Raw genomic sequence first — 14728 nt, forward strand, 5'->3', positions numbered from 1 at the left:
AAAAAAAAAAAAAAAAAAAAAAAAAAAAAAAAAAAAAAAAAAACAAATTCAAAAATGGGCAGAGTAGACTAGATGTTTCTCCAAAGAAGAAATGTCCAATAAGCACATGAAAACACGCTCATCATCATTAATCACTAGGTAAATAAAAATCAAAAGTACAATGAGGTAACATGTTAGACCCATCCATTAGGACTATTTTTTTTTTAAAGCCCAAAACCCCAAAACAGAAAATAGGTGTTAGCTAGGATGTTGAGGATTTGGAATCTGTGTGCACTGTCCATGGAATGTAAACTGGTATTGTCCCTATGGAAAACAGTATGATGGCTCCTTGGAAAACCAAACATAGAATTAACATTTGATCAAGCAATTCTTCTACATACACACTCCAAAAAATTGAAGGCAGGGACTCACACAGATATTTGTACATCAATGCTTATGGCAGCATTATGCACAATAGCCAAAAAAGATGAAAACAACCCAAATGACTATCAAAACATGAATAGATTAACAAAATGTTGTATATACCTACAATGAGCTATTATTCAGCCATAAAAATGTATGAAATTATGACACATGCTACAACATGAATCACCTTGAAGACATTATGCCAAGTGAAATATGCCAGACACAAAAGAGCAAATATTGTATGAAGTGCTAGAATAATCAAATACATTGAGACGGAAAGTAGAAGTATAGCTACCATGGGCTGGGGGAGGAGGGAATGCAGAATTGTCATTCAAAGGTAGAGAGACTCAGTTTACATGATGAAGTTCTGAAGATGGCTGCACAACAATGTGAATATACTGTCACCGAAGTATATTCTTAATCAGTAAAATAATAATTTTATTATGTATATTTACCAACAAAAAAAGAGAGTAAAAGACAAAAGCCTGGATAATCTGGCAACTTATTACTCTGTGTTATGCTACTGCAACCACTTATCTGTCAGAATAATTTACCTCAAAGACAATGGTTACGCTATAAGGTTTACGCTACAACAACCTGCAGTAACTTTTTAATGATCACCATATACTGAAACTTGTTCTCTAACGCATCAGTGTGACCTTATATGTTTGTCTTTTATCTACACATTTGGAAGAGTGATGGGAATAGAAGGGAGAAGGGAAGGGATCCACTGTGGGATGAGAAAACTCTAGAGAATACAGGCTGTCTTTCCAAAAGGGAAGCAGGAGAATGTCCATAATCTAAAGAATTCAAGTACAGGCTGAAGTATATAGCCTTGAAGGGTCATGTTCTCTGCAATTTACTCCCACAGATAAGAATAAGAAAAAGAATAAGAATAACAATACATATAATATTGCATGTTATATAGAGAGATAAATTATAGGTATCTAGAGAGAAAGATAAATTATCTACATATATATTAATAGATAAGTTAGATTTCTTTTTGAGAGATAAAGTCAGTGTCACTGTTGGGTGAATTGAGGTGAAAGGCATATGGGATTTAATTGTAATTTTTTTAGAAGTGAAGTTTAATTCCATAAATTTAGTATTGAAAGTACAATTATTCTGTAGATCTCCTGGCACATTTTTATTGCCATATATTAAAATTGTTTTCTATGATGTCTGTAATTCCTTATAATCAGAAAAATATAAAAATAATATTGTGTTCAAATGTCTCAAATACTCAGTTTTGTATTGATATGTCAAACATTCAAGATGCATCTAATGCCCATCAAAAATACCAGCTCTATCATTCACTACTTATGTGGCCTTGACTCAGGAGCTTCATCTAGCTGAGCCTGTTAATTATAGGGGTCTGTGAGTTAAATCATACATCCAACCTGGAGGGTATTTTGATAATAAAACAAGACATTGTAAGTTTATGTCTTTGCATAGCATGCAGCACAAAAATAGGATTTCAGTAAATGTTGAACTAAATGGAGGTTAAGCTACAATAATTACACTAACAATTGGTCCATTAGATTATATATTTCAACAAAATAAACAAATTATAAATTACTAAGAAACAAAAACTACAAATAAATTTTCCATGAGAGCAAAACTGTAAAGTTCAAGCACGCTGTTGCTGTACAACCTGCTCTTGTCTGATTCTTCACTGAGGGGAGTAAGGAAAATGGAGATCAAACACGAGGTCCTGATTTCCATACTGAAATGCATTGTAATGTGATGTGTAACGTGTTCACCACATTATAGTGACTGCAACTGTACAGTCCCTTCTTTAAAGTGAACAATAAAGGAAGCTCTAGGAAGATGTGGCTGCTCCTGCAAACAACTTTATATAAACCAGGCCTCTGGTTTCTTAGCTGTGTGGGAACCACAGACCTTTTAACTTCTACTAAATGAAATACAGCTGTTCAATCCTAGTCAGGCCTGGTTTTCAAACTCTGATGTACATAAGAATCGCCTGGTCACTCCGATGATGGTTTCTTTTGCTGTGCAGAAGGTCTTTAATTTAATAAGATCCCATTCTCAGCAAACTAACAAAGGAACAGAAAAACCAAACGCTGCATGTTCTAATTCCTAAGTGGGAGTTGAACAATGAGAACAAATGGACACGGGGGGCTGGGCAGCACGGTGGGAAACACACACTGGGGCCTGTTGGTGAGTGGAGGGCAAGGGGAGAGAGAGCATTAGGACAAATACCTAATGCATGCGGGGCTTAAAACCTAGATGATGGATTGATAGGTGCAGCAAACCACCATGGGACATGGTGGTTTTAAAAAAGTCTTTTTTATTTTAAAAATAGTTTCTATTCTTCTTCTTCTTTTTTTTTTTTTTTTTTTTTAAAAAGAATCACCTGAGAGTATTGTTCAAACCCAGATTCCCAGGCCTAAGTATCTATATGTTTAGATCTGTTTAGCAAGAGCTACAAGTGTCTCGGATGTTCCTATGGGAAACTAACACCACACACACACAAACTCACGCACAGTTTCTAATTATTTTTAAGTAATAAAGACCAGCAATGTGGGGCCTAAGTTTATTTCTACGTAGAGATTTATAGAGCTCTTATTCTGAAGCTTTCCTAAGTGTGACCACTAGAAAGATAGAAAAGAAATTCTCCCTTCAGGTATAATTGCCTGGAAGCTCCTTGTCCTCTGCATTCTGGGGCCTGCGACAGGGCCTGTTAGAGGTAGTCAGGCAGGCGCCCACCAGAGTTCTTTCCAGGCCACTCACTGCTGTCCTGAGTTGATGATCAGGGAGGAGCACACCCAGGGGATCGCGGTGTGCCTGGCTGTCACCGCTCAGCTGTCACTGGTTCAAGTGGAGAAGCTGAGCTTCCCCAGAACTAAAAGCAGCCACAGACTCTTGCAGGCCAGGCAGCAGGCGCCCTGCCCTTCCTGCCCATTCCTCAGTTGCCACTCTTAATCAGAAACCAAGTCTTGAGTTAGGGACTAAGTTGCATTTAAAAGAAAGTGAACATTACCTCCCCTCTAGCACCGCAGGTCCAAGAGCAGTTTTCAGTTGCCTCACTCACCTCTTGTTCTCTTTCCTCCTACTACTTTTCTGTTCTTTCCCTCCTTTATAAAAGGAAAAAAAATGCTGAGTAAGCTAGTTGTTTTCCACAAATGGGGTGGTGCAGTAAAACTAAACTTGAAAGTAAAATTAATCCATGCTATTATTAAAGTGTTAACAGAGCCATGTCTGAATCATCTGACGTGAGTTTGAGGATGGGTGTTGGGTGCAGGGGTGAGAGGAGGTCAGAAAAAATCACAGATACTGCGCAGTCACACCTTAGCAAGCACAATCCTGCAAAAAGACAAAAGACAATTCTTTTGTCTTCCCCATCTTGGAAGGCTGCACGGGCTTTCTTCTTGATACCGCTCCCAGGTGGCTTTAGGTTTCCTCGGCACACAAGAAAAACAGGAAATCTACAGTAGTCACATAAGCAAAGCTTTAGAAACCAAGAATATTTTAAGTCTTTTTCTCATAGTGGGAATTCCTGAGTTCTGCGGTCTTTTGTTAGTGAAGAACTTTTGATATTTTAAATGTGTTCACACATGCACACACACAGAGAGAGATGGGGCGGCGGGGAGAGAGAGAGATCTAAAGATATTGCTGGTGTAAAAAAAAGAATGAACCATGTCTTTTACAGCAACATGGATGGAACTGGAGGTCATTATCTTAGGTGAAACAACTCAGAAAGTCAAATACCACATTCTTACTCATAAGTGGAAGCTAAATAATCTGCATACATGGACATAGAAGGTGGAATGATATGCACTGGCGACTTGGAAAAGTGGAGGAGTCAGGGGTGGACGGATGATGAAAAATTACTTAATGGGTACAATGTACATTATTGGTGTAAGGGAAACAGTAAATGCCCAGACTTTACTAGTTAAAAAAAAAAAAAAAAAGATATTGCAGGTTAGATTTCAGACCCCTGCAATAAAGTGAATATTGCAATAAAGCAAGTCACACAAACTTTTAGTTTCCCGGTGCGCATAAAACTTATGTTCATATAATACTGTAGTCTACTAAGTGTGCAATAGCATTAAGTTTGAAAACAAAATTACATACCTTAGTTTAAAAATACTTTATTGCTGACAAATGCTAACAATTGTCTGAGCTTTCCACAAGTTGTATTCTTTTTGCTGGTGGAGAGTCTTGCCTCAATATTGATGGTTGCTGACTGATCAGGGTGGTGGTTACTGAAAGCTAGGGTGGCAATTTCTTAAAATAAGATGACAATGAAGTTTGATGCATAGATTGACTCTTCCTTCTACAAAAGATTTATCTGTACCATGAGATGCTGTTTGATAGCATCTTTCTTTCTTTCAAAATTGGTGTCAATCCTTTCAAACCCTGCCAAACTTTATCAACTAAGTTGATGTGATATTCTAAATCCTTTTTGTCATTGCCACAATGTTCACAGCATCTTCACTGGGAGTAGATTCCATCTTAAGAAACCACTGTCTTTGCTCATCTGTAAGAATCAACTCCTTATCCTTTAAAATTCTCTCAGAAGATTGCAGCATTTCAGTCATTTCTTCAGGCTCCACTTATAATTCTAGTTCTATGGCCATTTCCATCACATCTCCAGTTACTTCTTTCACTTATGACTTGAATCCCTCAAAGTCACTTATGGAGGCTGGAATCAACTTCTTCTAAGCTGCATTTAACGCTGATATTTTAACCTTCTCCCGTGAATCATGAATGTTTTTAATGGCAACTAGAATGGTAAAGTTTTTTCAGAAGGTTTTCAATTTTCTTTTCCCAGATCTATCGGAGGAATCACTGTCTATCCCTATCAGCTATAGACTTACAAAATGTATTTGTTAAATAAGAAATTGAATTGAGAATTGAAAGTTGAAATTATTTCCTGATGCATGGGCTACAGGATGGATGTTATGTTAGTAGACATGAAAACATTAATCTACCTGTACATCTCCATCAGAGCTCTTGGGTGACCAGGTATATTGTCAATGCGCAGTAATATTTTGAAAGGTATTTTCTTTCTGAATAGTAGGTCTTAACAGTGAGTTTCAAATATTCATTAAAACATACTCTACACAGATGTGCTGTCATTTATAGTACTGCACTTACAGAGCACAGGCAGAGTATGTTTAACATAATTTTTAGGAATCCTGGGATTTTCAAAACAGTAATTGAACATTGGATCCAACTTAAGTTTACCAACTGTGTTAACTCCTAATAAGAGAGTCAGCTTGTCCTTTGAAGCTTTGAAGCCAGGCATTGACTTCTCCTCTCAACCTATGAAAGTGCTAGATGGCATCTTTCTCTAATACAAGGCTGTTTCATCTACATTGAAAATGTTTTGTTTAGTGCAGCCACCTTCATCTATGATCTTAGCTATATCTTCTGGACAACCTGCTGCAGCTTCTACAACAGCACTTGCTGCTTTACCTTGCACTTTTCTCTTATGAAGATAAGCTCTTTCCTTAAACCTCATGAACAAAATTCTGCAGCTTCCTTGCCTCTCTCAACCTTCAGAGAATTGAAGAAAGCTATGACCTTACTCTGGATTAGCGTTGGGCTTAAGGGAATGTTGTGGCTGTTTTGATGGATCACTAAACTTTCCACTGTTCCTAAAGCTTTCTCCACTAACATTTTAGTAATAAAATACCACAAAAACTTTCTTGCTATTTGCGATCAGGCTGTCTCATTTTCTCATCATTCATGTGTTCACTGGAGTAGCACTTTTAATTTCCTTCAAGAACTTTTCTTTTTCATTCACAACTTGGCGAACAGCCACATGAGGCCTCTCTCGGCTTTCTACATGCCTTCCTCACTAAGCTTAATCATTTTTAGCTTTTGATTTAAAGTAAGGGATTTATGACTTCCCTTTTACTTCAACACTTAGAGGCAATTGTAGGCTTATTAACTGTCCTAGTTTCAATACTGCTATGTCCCAGGGAATAGGGAGGCCCAAGGAGAGGGATGCCCAAGGAGAGGGAGGGTACAGGGAGGGACGAGCCGTTGGTTAGAGCAGTCAGAACACACACAGTTTTAAAGTTTCTGTCTTATATGGATGCGGTTCATGGTGTATGGAAACAATTCCAGTAGTAACACCAAAGATCACTCATTGCAGATCACCATAACAGATATAATAGTAATAAAAACTTTGAAATATTGTGATAATTACTAAAGTGTGACACAGAGACTTGAAGTGGGCACATGCTGTTGGAAAGCTGAAACTGATAGACTTGCTCTACACAGGGTTGCCACAAACCTTCAATCTGTAAACACACAATGTCTGTAAAATGCAATAAAGTGAAGTGTAATAAAATGAGGTCTACCTGTATGTATGTACTCATATATATATATGTACACAAACACACATATATTTACATATAAATTTGTGGCACAATGAAATGTTTAGAGTTTATTTGAGGAAGAAAAAATTCATGAATTGGGAAGCACCAAACCCAAAGAAGTTTAGCATTAGGATGACCAAGTGTCAGAGGCAAGTATTTATAAGGCAATTATGGAAGCAAAATAAATAAATTACTTCAGCAGTTACAATATTGCTTTTAGTTTACCTTGTTGGAAAGTCTCTAGTCATATAATCATACTTTATTTCACTGCTTATGACTGAGTTGGGACAGAAAAACCTCTACCTCCATTCTCTTAAAGTCCTTGCTGGGTACAAAAATTGACATAAGAAAGAGTAACAGGTGAGATGCATAAGATGTTTTATGTGGCATGAGAGCCATGTAAAGAAATGAAGACCCAAAGAAGCAGTTAGAATTAATTACTTACATAGTGGATTAAACAAAGACTAATTGGCTGTGAAGAAGTAGCTAAATTATTTGCGACTGGGCTTAAAAGATAAAACTATTTTAACAAAGTCGCACAGAATTCTTTTGGTTTCAACTTCTCATTCTAAAGATAAGGATGTTGCCTTTCCTTCTAGTATAGAGAGTGTGTCTTTTACATGGGAGTTTCCTCCTCTGCTTTTAAAAATCAGCATTACGATCAAACCCTGCTGTTTTTCTGGTTCCTTTAGCTTAAACATTTAATATGCCAGAATAGCTATTTTAACTCTTTCAATTGGCTGAGCTTAACTTTTGTTTCTAATATAAGCATGTACCAGAAATAGCCCAAGTTAATTTTTACTTATGTTGGTAGTTTGAGCAAGGTTAAGGATATTTTTAAGACCCAGTTGGTTATGTTTGCTCAGGGATTTGTCAGGCCCAGTCTCCATTTTAATATTATGTATGTGTGTGTGTATGGAGACTATGCTTATATATATTCATATATATGTCTAGTTAAGCAATCATTTTTACAATAGAAAAATTAGAAAAATATAGATAAGCAAAGATAAGAATGACTAATACCTAATTGCATTATCTACAGATACACATTATTAACATTTCCCTCAAATTCTTGCACTTCTCCAGCGCACAGGCACTCTCCTAACATAGATATCCTCCGTCTACAGAAATTTAGCCAATTGGCCCAGTTTCAAAGGAATTTATTTAGTTAGATAATAAAGCGATTGTACATACATTTGTTTGTGGAGTAAAGAAATGAATGGGCTGGGCGCGGTGGCTCACACCTGTAATCCCAGCACTTTGGGAGGCCAAGGCGGGTGGATCACCTGAGGTGGGGAGTTTGAGACCAGCCTGACCAACATGAAGAAACCCTGTCTCTACTAAAAATACAAAAATTATCTGGGTGTGATTGCGCAGGCCTTTAATCCCAGCTACTCAGGATGCAGGAGAATCACTTGAACCAGGGAGGTGGAGGTTGCGGTGAGCCGAGATCAAGCCATTGCACTCCAGCCTGGGCAATAAGAGCGAAATTCCGTCTCAAAAAAAAAAAAAAAAAAAAAAGAAAGAAAGAAAGAAAGAAATGAATGAAGTGTATAATAGGAAAATGATGGGTGAAGTGGTGAAATGCCTGAGGAAGCTGGGCTGTGTGAGAACTGAGGGAGTTCTCTTATTTTGCACTTACCCTACCATCATTCCTGTCTATGTAAATTTTTTTTTAACAAAAGGGTAAATAAGCCAGGCTTGGTGTGTTTACAAGTAGTCCTACCTACCCTAGAGGCCAAGGCAGGAGTAACACTTGAGGCCAGGAGTTGGAGGCTATACTACAGTCTGAACTCATCTGTGAATAGCCACTACATTCCAGCCTGGGCAACATAACATGACCCTGTCTCTGAAAAAAAGTCCACACTAATATTTTAGAATTTGCATACCATAAGTTTCTGTTACAAGTATTCTAGGGGATCCACAGACAACATGCAACAAATGGGTGTAGCTGTGTTCCAGTGAAACTTTATTTACAAATGTAGGCAGTGGGATAAATTTGGCCTGTGGGATGTAGTTTGCTGACCTTGGATTAGGTAAATGTAATGCAACAACGTGCAAGGGACTATCACCAGCCCAGGTATCATTATCTTACAAGTTATGAAACAATTCCAGAATCCCAATCCGATTGTCTACTTTTAAGGCATTTGGGTCAAACAGCATGTAAAAATCCTCACTAGAGCAGAAATACCAACAAAGAGTGTGTTTACTCCATTATCTGAATATCAACCAAGTGAGTTTCTGCCTGGGTTCCTGGGCAATGCATTGACATGTCTGCTCAACTAATTGTCTATCTCCCAACAACATAGCACTCCCCATAGCTCCTCCTAGATAAGCCATAGAGTAACAAGTGGTGATGGAACATAATCAGTGGTAATGAGAAGCCTGGTCTGGCTTGGGGGACACCTGCTTAGGTTGGCAGGTCCCTGTGGGTGAGCAAGAAAGCCTAACATTTGGATGTATGTCATGATGACTAAAGCTAGTCTGAGTAGGGCAGGCAATGGTGAAGATCATAAATACAGGACTTTACAGGGATATTTCTGCTTGCATTTGCTAGACCTGACCTGTTCATCCCAGCACAGATTAAGAAACAGCGCAATGATCATGGGTGTATCACAAAGCTATGCCAAAAAGATAAGCCCTTGCAGGCACTGCCATCTTGTGGTAAGATTTGGTAATTTATTTGGTAATACATGAATGATTGAATTTTCCTGCAGAAAGTGATTTATTGATATTGATGTAGAATTTTTAGAATTATTGATGTTAATATAGAGTTTGCAGAAATTCATCATAAATTTTGTTATAAAAATATAAATATGTTCAAATCAAAGTTATTGTTCAAATATTTGAATTATCATATTTAATATATATTAAGTTTATTATAATATATTATAAATTTAAACTTTTGTGTATTTATTAAACATTATTATTACTATACATAATATTTGTGTAAATATTTATTATAAAATGAATGTTAATATATTACTTATATTAATAAAATAAGTGTTGATAAATAGTATGTAATTACAGTAAATATAAATTTATAATAAAATTTAAGTTGTAATATAGAAGCAATTCACATATATAAGTAAAACAACACATTGACAACGTTGCCTTTATGCATTTTATAATGTGAACATTGTCTATGATGTAGGTTCTTTAAAGTTTGTTCACAATAATGAGACAAATGGTAAGGTCTTAAATTCCCATGAGGGTAATATGTTTTTATGTGATTTCTCCTTCCAAGGAAAGACACTTGGATGTGTATAGCTTTTGTGGGAAATGATGACAGGAAGCCAAGGAAAAAAGAGTAAGCCAGGGACAATGAAAAAGCCAAAAAGGTGAATTAATGAGTTGGTTACCATTGTGGGCAACCAGAGATCAATACTAAAGAGGATATTCTGAAGAAATACGTAGAATGCATTTCCTAATTGTCTCCTAGAGGGACAATGTGGGCCAGTGGTCCCCAACCTTTTTGGCACCAGGGGCTGGTTCTGTGGAAAACAATTTTTCCATGGAATTGGTGGAGGGGTATGGTTTTGGGATGAAACTGTTCCACCTCAGATCATCAGGCATTAGATTCTCACAAGGAGGGCACGACCTAGATCCCTTGGATGTGCAGTGCATAATAGTGTACAAGCTCCTGTGAGAATCTAATGCTGCTGCTGATCTGACAGGAGGCAGAGCTCAGGCCTTAGTGCTCTCTCCCTGCTCACCTCCTGTATGGCCCAGTTTCTAACAGGCCACGGTCTGGGGGTTCAGGACCCCTGATGTGGACTATTTATCCAACAACCCACAGTTTCCATTGGTTGAGACTTGTCCCCAGGGACTTGAACTATTTTGAATTTACAAGCTGCCCTTGGGCAAAATAGACACCCTTTCACAGCTTGGAGAAATACCTGAGTGAGAAAAGGAGAAAGACCCTTGACAGAGGACATAGCAGTATGCTGGGACTGTCTACCATGGCTGCACTGCTAAATGGATTTGAGAATAGAAGCAAGTGGCAGAACGAGCAGACATGACTTTTGGCAATAACAAGCTGAGGATTTGGGGAGTGTGGTAGACTAACCTGCATAACCTATTTAGACAAAGACTTGTGTTAAAAATGTAAAATTCTGGATTAAAAATGTTTAATATTTTCAAAAGCAATATTAAAAATCGACTAATTTGTCATGAATGATCTTAATGACCAAATTCCAAGGGAATGTGGGAGACCAAAGAGTTAAGTGGAGTATTGAAGCTGTTTTTCCCTAATAGCATTTGCCAGAGAAGGGAATGAAACCTTCAGTTTGGAAGGTATTTATGAAGAGGCCAGAAGTCAAAGACCAGAGTTTGTCTAAAGTAAAGAGTCTAGTAGGAGGCCTCCTTTAGATGTTAAAAGACTAAACCAGTGATTCTTAATACTTGCTGCACATAAACATCAGTTGGGGTTCTCCTTAAAAACTTGAATTCTGATCCATCACCAGAGACTCTGATTTAGTAAGTCTAGAGTTGAGGGGTGAGAGTGAGTGTTTTTTTAAAGCCTCGTCCCACCTCCAGGTGGTTCCAATTGCAGTCAAGGATGCAAAGAACCGGAGTAAGTGTTCAGAGCAAGTGTGAACTAGAACTAGCAGGGCAAGCAGGTTTAGGATTGGCCAGCTGGAATAATTTCATTGGGCTCTGCGGCAGAGGGATTGTTCTTACTTTTGGTACTTGGCCTTTGGGTGAGTAGGGCAGATGGACAGTGGCCCAGAGTGTGAGAGCCAACAGAGAAAGTGGTGGAGTGTGGGCTCCAGGTTGGTTGGTTTGCATATGAAAGGCACACTTGCAGGAGAATCACTTAGTATCTCTAAGAACTGGCTAGCCCTGGGAGGGTCAGTCTCTCCAGGATCAGCAAAGCGCCAAGATGTCTAAATCTTTAAATAGGGAAATTAGAAAATGTGGTAATTACAGGGTTACATATTTCGGATGGCCCATGAAGTCAAGCCAAGAGCTTAGCACGAAACACCCAGAATAGTCAAAGTGACCTGAGAATGAAGAACAAAGCTGGAGGCATCACACTTCCTGATTTCAAAATGTATTACAAATTTACAGTAATTAAGACTGTATGGAACTGGCATAAAAAGAGACATATAGATGAATGAAACAGAATAGAGAACTCAGAAATGAAATAAAACATTTTGAAAATATATTGAAAAGGTGCTCAACATCACTAATAATCAGAGAAATGCAAATCAAAACAACAGTGATATATCACCTCCTACCTATTAGGATGCCCATTATTAAAAAATACACGAGCATTGATAAGGATGTAGAGAAATTGGAATCCTTTCACCCTGTTGAGAATGTGAAATGGTGTGGCAACTCTGCAAAACAGTATGGAGGTTTCCCAAACAATTACCTATTATATGATCCAGCAATACCACTCCTAAGAACATATTCGAAATAATAAAAATCAGAATCTTGAAGAAAAATCTGCACCCCCATGTTCACTGTAGCCTTATTCACAATAGCCAAGATATGAGAAAACACAAATGTCCATCAACAGATAAATGAATAAAGAAAATTTGGTGTGTGTGTGAAAGAGAGAGAGAAAGAAAGAGAGAGAGAGAGTATTACTCAACTTTAGAAAAGAAATATGTTCTGTCATTTGAAACAACATGGATAAACCTGAAGGACATTATGTTAAACCAATAAAGCCAGTTACAGAGGACAAATATTGCATTACCTCACTTATATGTGGAATCTAAAATGGTCAGACTCATAAAAGCAGAAAATAGAATACTGATTGCCAAGATTTCGGGGGGAGGGAAATGGAGGGTATATTCAATGGATATAAAGTTTCAGTCATAAAGATAAGTAAATTCTAGAGATCTACTGTACAACATAATGGCTATAGTTAAAAATACTGTATTATACACTTGAAAATGTGCTAAGAGGCTAGATCCATGTTACGTGCCATTACAAAACATAAGCAAATAACAACAGCAACAACAAACAGGCACGAGGAAACTTTTGGAGGGAATGGATATGCCTATTGCCTTGATTGTGGTGATGATTTTTTAAGTGTATGCATATGTTGAAACTCCATTACATTATATATAATAAATATATGCATTTAAAATATGTCCATTATACCTCAGTGAAGCTGTTTATAAATAAATAGATAAATATATATTCTTGCTTGCAAGTAGGTTAACATGGGGAAATTGATAATTGAAATAAAAACCTTAACTTGCAAAACTGTACTGTGGTTCACAAAACAAACTGCACCAAATCATAGCATGCAGAACAAACTAGCTGAGCTCAAACTTTTTTTAACACCAGCTCATTCAGCTACATAGCTTCTTAAAGAGCAAACAGGTCTACTGATCTATCAACTCATCAGGGACCCATGAGTTCTAAAGGCGAGACTCCTGACTGTGGCAGTAACTCACTTAGTTTATAAATTCTGGCCAGTTCCTGCCAAGATCATCCTATGTTTAACCCCAAGCTCATGTATCCTTTCTACCTCCCTACTTTTGGATGTCCTGTGGTTCTCTATGGTATGCATTCTTCCTTGCTGCAACAAGCAAAGAAATCTAACTTTTTCCTCATGTATTTTGGTTTTTATATGTTTAAAATATAAATAGAAAAATAAAAGAAGAAAAAACCTTATAAATTTGAGTTGAAAAATAAAATTACATCTATGTCTATGTGGGCGTAGATATAGATATTGGTTTAGACCAATAAAAGACTCTTGAAGCAATAGCACTCCAGTATTAATGAATAAATCCAGCATCCATATTTTTGTTTGCAAATAATTTTTACCCATTTTAAGGAAAAGAAAATACAACAGTGCTCCTTGGAGAAATCTCAGGTTCCAGGAATAGGGAGAAAACACAAGGTGTGTCTGTTACATATTCCTGTGACAGAAAGCAAAAGCGCACTCAAAGATTAAGATTATCACATGAAAAAGGGACAGAAGCTAGTTTACAGACACTCCCTGCAGACAAATTCCGGACAATGGGAACATCAAAAGAATCATGACTATCAGTAATTATAGTGACAACATCTGAGCAAGGTTCTAGATCCAGTTGCCAGTCCATGGCCAACAGAGGAGAAAGAAAAGGCAAACTACACCATGTGGAAATAGGGAAGCAGATCCTGAGGGACATAAAAACGTGATCTGGATTTTTGAAAACATCAATGTGATTTGAAAATGAATAATTTTCAGACTAGCTTTCTAGATTGAATTCTAACAGATATATAAATACAAAATGTTAACCTTGATTTGATCCTGGTTCAAAACTATCAATATCTGTAAATTGAATACCTACAAAAGTATGTTTAAAGACAAAAGGGAAATTTAAATATAGGCAGATTATTAAGTTATATTAGAGAATTATTATTATTATTAACTTTCCTAGGTATGCTAATAGCAATGTGTTTATTTAGGCAAATATACTTATCCTAAGGAGAAGCATGCTGAAGTAGTTAACAATGAAGTATGACAAAGTCTTCAAATTACTCTTAAATGGTTCATCATAGAAAGTGTGCAGAGAGAGAATAAGTTTGTCAAAATATTAACAAATTTTTAATCCTGATCAAAGTTATGTGGGTGTTCATTGCTCTATTCTTTTCACTCTATTGTATGTGTAAAATATTTCTATTTACAATGTTGAGAAGGAGAAAAGAATTGTCCTACTGCACGAAGACATTCTTGCTGTGTTAAAAATATTTAAAAGGCATGGTGGCTGTGAACCTAAAACTGCTCTAAAAATAGTGTGTTGAAAAACAACAACAAAGACCATTTACTTACTGCTCCTGAACTGCTATATGCAATAGATATAAAGGAAATGCTCTCATAGTCCAACAGGCCCAGAAATCTGAATATCCACTGATACGGAACCATCTTTTTGTCCTCCAAAAGAGTACCTCTAAGGTACTCTAATTTCTTTTTCTTTTAACATATCTTCTCCTTTTACCTTTACCCTTAGGCCCACACC

The sequence above is a fragment of the Piliocolobus tephrosceles genome, chromosome 1 (assembly GCF_002776525.5).
Source record: "Piliocolobus tephrosceles isolate RC106 chromosome 1, ASM277652v3, whole genome shotgun sequence".
Classification (NCBI taxonomy): Eukaryota; Metazoa; Chordata; class Mammalia; order Primates; family Cercopithecidae; genus Piliocolobus; species Piliocolobus tephrosceles.